This window comes from Buceros rhinoceros, unplaced genomic scaffold, assembly GCF_000710305.1.
Source record: "Buceros rhinoceros silvestris isolate BGI_N320 unplaced genomic scaffold, ASM71030v1 scaffold4731, whole genome shotgun sequence".
Classification (NCBI taxonomy): Eukaryota; Metazoa; Chordata; class Aves; order Bucerotiformes; family Bucerotidae; genus Buceros; species Buceros rhinoceros.
The window spans coordinates 23,187-30,999 of record NW_010393526.1 but is presented as its reverse complement, the minus strand read 5'-3'; positions in this window follow the sequence as shown (position 1 = coordinate 30,999).

Genomic DNA, 7,813 nt, shown 5'->3' with positions numbered 1-7,813 from the left:
TTCTCCCATTGCATTTAGCAAGGGGGGGAGAGTTTCCTTAACTCTCCTTTTGCTGTTAAGGTATTCACAGAAACGTTTTTTTACTGTCTTTTATGTTAGCTGCCAGATTAAGCTCAGCTGGGCTTTTGCCTTTCTAATCTTCTCCCTGCATTGTCTCACAGAATCCTTGTAGTTTTCATGAGTGATGTGCCTCTTCTTCCATAGGTCATTTACTTTCTTTTTCTTCTTGAGCTCTAGCCAGAGCTCTCTGTTCACCCAGGCCAGTCTTCTACCTCTCCAGCTCATCTTGCGGTTCACTGGGACAGCCTGCTCCTGCGCTTTGAGGATTGCCCTCTTGAGAATTGCCCAGACTTCCTGGACCCTTTTGTCCTTCAGGACTGCCTCCCAAGGGACCCTGCCAACCAGGCTCCTGAAAAGGTTGAAGTCTGCCCTCTGGAAGTCCAAGGCAGCAGTTCTGCTGACCCCTGTCCCTACTGCTTCTAGAACTGAAAACTCTATCATCTCTCAAATATAGTGATCATGAGAGCCTCCATCACATTATCCACAAGACCTTCTCTGTTGGTAAACAGCAGGTCCAGCAGGGAGTCTTCCCTGTTTGGTTCCCTCACCAGCTCTGTCAGAAAGTTGCCTTCCACACACTCTAGAAACCTCCTGGACTGTTTCCTCACTGCTGTATCTGATTTCCAGCAGGTATCTGGTAGATTGAAGTCACCCACAAGAACTAGTGGCTGGGATCATGACACTACCCCTAATTGTTTGTAGAATATTTCATCTACATCTTCTTCCTGGGTGGGTGGTCTATAGCAGACTCCCACTGTGAAGTCAGCCCTGTTAGCCTTCCCCCTTATTTTGATCCATAAGCATTCTACCCTTTCATCACCGTTGTTGATCTCCAGACAATCAAACCCCTCCCTAACATACAGAGCCACTTCCTCTCCTCTCCTGCTTGGCCTGTCCCTCCTAAAGAGGTTGTAGTTATCCAGTGCAGCACTCCATGAATGGCCATGAATGATGAAAATCACCAGTGCTGAGGTGATGACAAATGGCCCAGTTGCCAAAAACTTGGTATGAGTGGTCCACTTCCAAAAAAGTTTTCCAGAGAACTGAAAGCCTTTCACTTTGAATCATAAAATTCAAACTTACATGAAAGGAGGTGTAATTCAAGTGCCTCACCACCTAGGCTGGTATCACACGGGTAATACCCTCTCAGTTTGACAACTGCCATAAACAAGAACTCCTTGGATCAGCTTGTTCTTCATGTGAGCAAGATTTCCACAATGACTACAGAAGACTTGTAGGGTCAAGAAATCTAACGTAACAGGGTCCTTTAATATACACTGAAGTGCAATATAGCCTTGGGCCAACTGATGTAAATCACACTTCCATTTTTATTTAGGTACAACCATCTTTTTCAAAGGTAAGACCAAGAAGAAACAGACAGGTGACTTGGGGTGCATCACGGTTATTTAAGTTTATTATTATATTTATGTTTGAGAAAAACTGCCTTCTCCCCTTATCACTTCAGTTACACCTTCAAGCCACCATGAAGTCTGCGTTTATTGTCAGAGCAATTGTTTCAAAGGTGATCTCCAGTATCACGTCCAGAGGGGATTGAAAAAGAGAGCAGTCACAAGTTTTCAAATTTGCTAATACAATCAAGGAGATGTTTAGAAAAAAAGACACCATGCAAACAAGCCACTGCTTTAGAGTGTATAAAAGTCTAAAAAGCAGAAGAGACTATTTTCAGGCTCTCAGATCGGCATCAAGGTGTAACCTAATGGTGTGAAAGACTTATTCCTATACTGTCAGAGCGTACCTGGAGTTCTTCACAGCACCAAGTACATTGTTCTCACACAAATGGCAGAAGTATCAGTATTTGTTTTCTCTGTCGGAAAACTCCGTACAATATGATGGTCAGCAGAAGGGTCTTCTGCTTGCACTGAGTACCCATCTGGTGGCTGCCTGGTTTCTAACGGTCAATGCTTCCTTCTCAGTCTGCCCAGGTTCAAATTTGGGCAGAGGCTGGGCAGGCAGACACTCAAAATGCAGGCTGTCATTTAGGAGTGCAGCAGAGTACTGTCTTTCAGCGCTCAGAAATTCTTGAGCTCACATAGACTTGAGATAGCTTGGACTGTGTGCGTTAGCAGGAAAGGGAGGCTTGAGAAGCAACTGCTTTCTTCTACGCATACATTTCCTCAGAGCTAGAAAGGTGCAAGGTAACTTCAGGACTGATAATGAGGGGGTCTTTTGAAGTGAAACAGAGAGTTACAGCACTTCATTCGGTTCTGTATCTTGCCCTGTCATTCCAGAATTCCTCCTCCCTTATCCAATCTGCTCTTAATTCTTCAGAGGTTATCAGGTGACGTATCCTCCAAGAAGCTTCTACGTGGACATTCCTTTTCATACTGTCATTTTTCATTGAACAAAGTGCTTTAGTTGTATGGAGACCAAGGCAATACAACCTTAAATGATCAGAAGACATTTTAGCAAGTATGTCCCAAGAAAAAAAATGCAGTACTTCCACAGATGAAACAGAGCTCTGATTTTCTGGCTCCTAGGAGTCTTGATAAACATACTTTTTACACCCTGTGCATTGACCAACTGATTCAGGATGAAAGCCTCTGTGGTAGTTTTGGCTGGAGGTGCACATGAAGTTGGGAAGGGACGCTGCCAGGACAGCTGACCCCAACTAACCAAAGGAATATTCCATATCGTGTGATGACATGCTCAGCATATAAAGCTGGGGGAAGAAGGAGGAGTGGGGGACATTCAGAGTCACGGAGCTTGTTTTCCCAAGTAACTGCTACATACAACACAGTTCTGCTTTTCTGGAGCACACCCACCTGCTTCAGCACCTGCCTACTGATGGGAAGCAGTGAATGAATTCCTTGTTTTACTTTGTTCACACCCATGGCTTTTGCTTTACCCGTTAAACTGTCTTTCTCAGTCCTCAAGTTCTCTCACTTCCACTGTTCTGACTCTCCACCCCATCCCACCAGGGTGAAGTGAGGAAGTGGCTGCGAGGGGCTTAGTGGCTGCCTGAGGTTAAACCTCAGCCTCTTTTTTCACTGTAGACAGCTGGAATCTGCAAGTTCCAAAGCATAAAAACCTGAGGAGAAGATGTGACAGAAGTTGTCACTGCACAACGGCAAGTGGTGAAAGGCTGGTTTTGTTTCTGTATTTTCAGCACCAGCTATTATAAGAAGTAAGATTTTCACCTCTTTCCAACTTCCATTCAGAGAAATAAATTTTTAACAAAGAAAGTTTATTCTGTTTAGAAGTGTCACTGTGCTATTTCCCACTCAATCATCAGTGCTACTAGCTGAACTTAAAGACACCCCAGCTAAGTAAATGAACCCATTTTGGCAGTCCCACAGTCAGATGGTATCAAAGAAAACGACATCTGGCTAGATACCAACCCAGAGCAGAAAACAGCAAGCACTGGCTTGTACATCTGCCTTACTTCACGCTCACCAGAATGCTCTGAAAACCCAACACAATGGCACACTGTGAAGTATTACCCCGTCTCTTCCAGCAGAACGATCTTGGCATGTAACATTTTAAGCACTCTGTTACAACCTACAGGCAGACTCCTCTGTAACGATTTCTTCCACCTTTTGACAACTCACCCAAGGGACTCAATTGGTTTTCTCCTCAAGGCAAGCCTGGGAATCTAGGTCACTGAAATCTGTACAATATTTACAATTTAGTCTACTCATCTCTTCCCAACCCAGACAGAGTGAACAAGATCACTGAGCTGCATGGCTGATCTGAAAATAGTAAGGGCTTTCTAAATTTATAAAATAGTAAGGGCTTTTCTAATTTTCTAAAATTACTTCAGTCTACACTTTTATAAAATCCATGTTCTTATTTATCTGGATGATCTGTTTAAAAGAACAACTAACAAAATCAAGGGTTGTGGGAGGGTTTTTGCCTCTTGAAAAGCAGATTTTTCAGAAACACTAACAGATGCTTTTAGCTGGAGGAAAGAAAGGAAAGTAAGCCCATTGTGGAAGTAATACTTTTGAAAATATACAAATGGGGAGTTGTTTTCATACCAGGTAAAGGAGTCCGGACAATTCAACAGGAAATAATAAGGAGATGCATAGGGCATTAATACTATACGCCATTCAAAAATCTTTTATTCGATTTATACTAATGTCACACACCACTGGGTAAGAATTGGGTAAAGGAGTCCGGACAATTCAACAGGAAATAATGAGATGCATAGGGCATTAATACTATACACCATTCAAAAATCTTTTATTCGATTTATACTAATGTCACACACCACTGGGTAAGAATTGTCACCTACCTGTACCTGATTCTGCAACATGTTTTTCTCACAGTTCAGAACCTAATAAATAAATAAATTTAAGCCTAATCTAACTTGTGTTTACATCACTGATGAATTTTTAAGGAACTAAAGAGTGCCAGCCAAGCTTGCTTTGTTAGTTTCTACATGTCTACTTAAAATATGAAGACACATTCGATGAAGGTGTCAGAACTGAGTATTCAAATGGTCTTTAAGTCAGCCTCTACACTTAAAAAACCCCAAACCAAACCAACAACAAAAAAAAAAAAGACAGGATATGAAAGTTGAGGATAAGCCTTTACAGAATTTATGTCCCCACCAGAATTGTAAGGTTGCATGACTGAAGCGCTTAAATTTGAGACACCAGATCAGTTAGGGATATCAGGAGATCCTTAGCCCAACCTCCTGCTCAAAAGAGGTCAACCATAGGATCATACCAGAATGCTTAGGTCTTCAGCCACTCTAGACTCAAAAACCTCCAAAGGTGGAGAAAGCACAACTGCTATGGGCAGTTCCAACATTTTACTCTAATCTTACTTCATGGTATTAAGAACAATGTCCTCCATTACTCAGATACATTTAGACACAAATGATCCTGAAACCTAAAATGATCCTGTGTGAATAGGACATCTGTCTGCCAACCTGACTACAAGTTAAAGTTGCTAACACGAAAAACTGGTTCAAATTCCATTACTCTGTAGTTCACAAATGGTGGTCAAAACCACACAGTCTTTCCACTTCACCTAAAGAAGAAGTTTACAACTGTTATATTATCCCTAAAGCAGAATAGCAATGAGAGCAAGATGACAGAAATTTTGTTAGTAGCCTTCATCGATCATTCCCCCCCGACAGCAGAGGACCGGTGATGTTGCAGATTCTTAGGACTCATTTCCACAGTTCAGTGTGTCACAGCTTGGTGATTCATACTCTGTGATATGCACAGTATCTGCAAGCAGGCCCACAAACTGCTGCCAAATAGAAATGCAAAATCTCAAAATAATACAAAAGCAAGGAGAAAAAAGTGAGGAAAAAATGAAGTTAATAAAAATGCCATCAATGGAGAGCTCAAGTTTTACATACTTGTAAATGAAAGTTATTGTAGCAGCACAAGATAGACTCATTGGCTTTTGTTTGTTTTTAGTCCAAGGGGTTCAAAAACTCTGCCTCTTTTGACTGAAGCCTGATTTGCTGTGCTCACTTCCTTTTCACCGCTCCTGTCCAAACTGCAAGCCTACACATTTCAAGTGCTCTAACTTCTCACAGCAGTCAAGAACAGCCACTTTTGCACCCCTACAATGAACAAATGGTGAACGGTGCACGAACAGTAAAAATATTCAGAAGAGGTCAGATAATTGTTTTATGCACAGGCCAGAACATTAACTTGGTACTTACAAGCTCTCAGATTTGTTGACAAGGGCATGATGGATATAGCCAAGGCTTCCATACTTCTTGGATCACAGAAGCTCTGCCTGAGCAGTGAATATTGGAAGTCAATGAAAACAACTCAATCCTCATCGTACAGAGTTGAAAAAAAAAGACCACATCCAAGAACATCTAGGTATCTAATACCTCTGCTCAGTGAAACAAATCTGAAATTTCAAAAAATAACGCATCCCACTCACCCCCAGCATAATTTTCCAAAATAGCAGCATTGTTTATCTGAAACATGTCCCCCACACCCCAAAAAAATGACAGTCACAGGCAGATACCACACATGGAAAATTTCCTTCCAGATTGTTTAAAGCCAAAAAGTTAGAAAAAAAATGATCAGAGGATCTTAGAAGAGAGGATGTGAACCAGAATTTGTTAGTGAAGTTATCTTTCTAAAAAGTCCCCAAATAGCAAATATTTCCACAACTGTTGTCCCACCTCCATCGTAATTACTTTTTCTGAGTGTGAATTAGTCCGTTACAATATTAAAACTGCTCAGAACCGCAAAAACAGCCTGTGGTGTGATCAAGCACAGAACCTAGTCTATTCTCTCAGACAAACTGAAATGACTGTTTCCCACCTCTCACTCAAGCTCTCTGAAGTTCTGTTTGCTCTCAGGTTTACATACTCAGGTTTGGGATAACAGGCCCCGTTAAGAAACAGCACACATTCTGGTGTCACGAAGTTACTCTCAGTTTGCATGACAGAAGTGTTACAATTCCAAGTAGAAATTGTAAGTCCAACCCTCATACTGCACACTGCCTATACTTTCATATGTCTGCAGAAACCTTCACATAAGCAACAGACAGGTTTCTTCAGGTATCTAGCCTCTCTAGCAACCTCATTTGCATGTTGTTAAGACTCTCTAACCTAGGAGCCACTACATTCTCAGCAGAGCTGCACAGTCTGCTACAGTAACAGTGGCCCCAAATGCAACTCTCGCCCCAAATGCAAAATCACTTTGTCCCTTTCTCTGCTCTACTCACAGTTCCCCTGTGAGCCAGTCATACAAGAAGCCTGGTCAGCTTGTATGACCTCTATCTACACTTTTGTACTGCTAGTTTTAATTTGACAAATGAATTGCTTATTCTTCATTTTCACCTCTCAAGTGTAGTTCATGTCTCAATTACAAAATCTGAGTGTTAACATGAAGATAAGCAACATTGCGGCTCAGGTTAGACGTGAAGGGAGAGCAGAATTAAAACTAAGCACCTATACTTCCATCTGACAAAGGTCTGCATAATGATGACCCTGCTACTGTTTCTGCTTAGGGAAAAAAAAAAAAAAAAAGGCAGCCCTCTGCTAGGCACTGGAGTGTCTACAAATGCACAAGACTGGAGATGAGCAAAATCTAGTAAAGGTAAGTATAAAGAAGACTGTTTCATTTCTCTCAGCATTCTAAATTACTTGTTGTCTTCTCACCATAAAGCAACACTCCCAAGGAGAAGCTACATTCCAAGAGGGACAAAAACAAACTTCCAGACACTTGTGAAGTACACTAATTGTTCCATGAAAGCTATGACAATGATTCGACAGCAAAGTAGAAAGAATTCTTTTTAGCCGGAATGAGCAATATGATGACAAGCTTGCAGCATCTCCACATACAAATCACAATGACGTAAATAACATCTTAGTACTAAGATACCTCTGCTTAAGTACATAAGCAGAGGCTTAATCACTGAGATATAAGGCATTCAGAAGGTATTATTAGGACCTGTTAAGGCTTAAAAAGACATAATGCACCATTCTAAAGACACCACTAACGCCAGCAGTGCAACAACAAAAGAAATTGCGACATCAGTGTCTTCAGCTTCAAAACTCAAATACACAGAAAATGGCAGAATTCTGCCTACGCACTAGGAGACACCCCACTGTCAAACCCATTTTGCTTGCTACACGAACTCCCAACAGGGTATATTTCTCTCACTAAAAATATCACTTTAGCTCGGGCACCTGACAGCATCTATACTAGATACCGTGCATCAAACGCATGACTTCAGCCTCATTTTTGCATCATTATGGTTAAGCAATGTGATTCTCCCCTCCCCTTCCCCCCCACACACCACC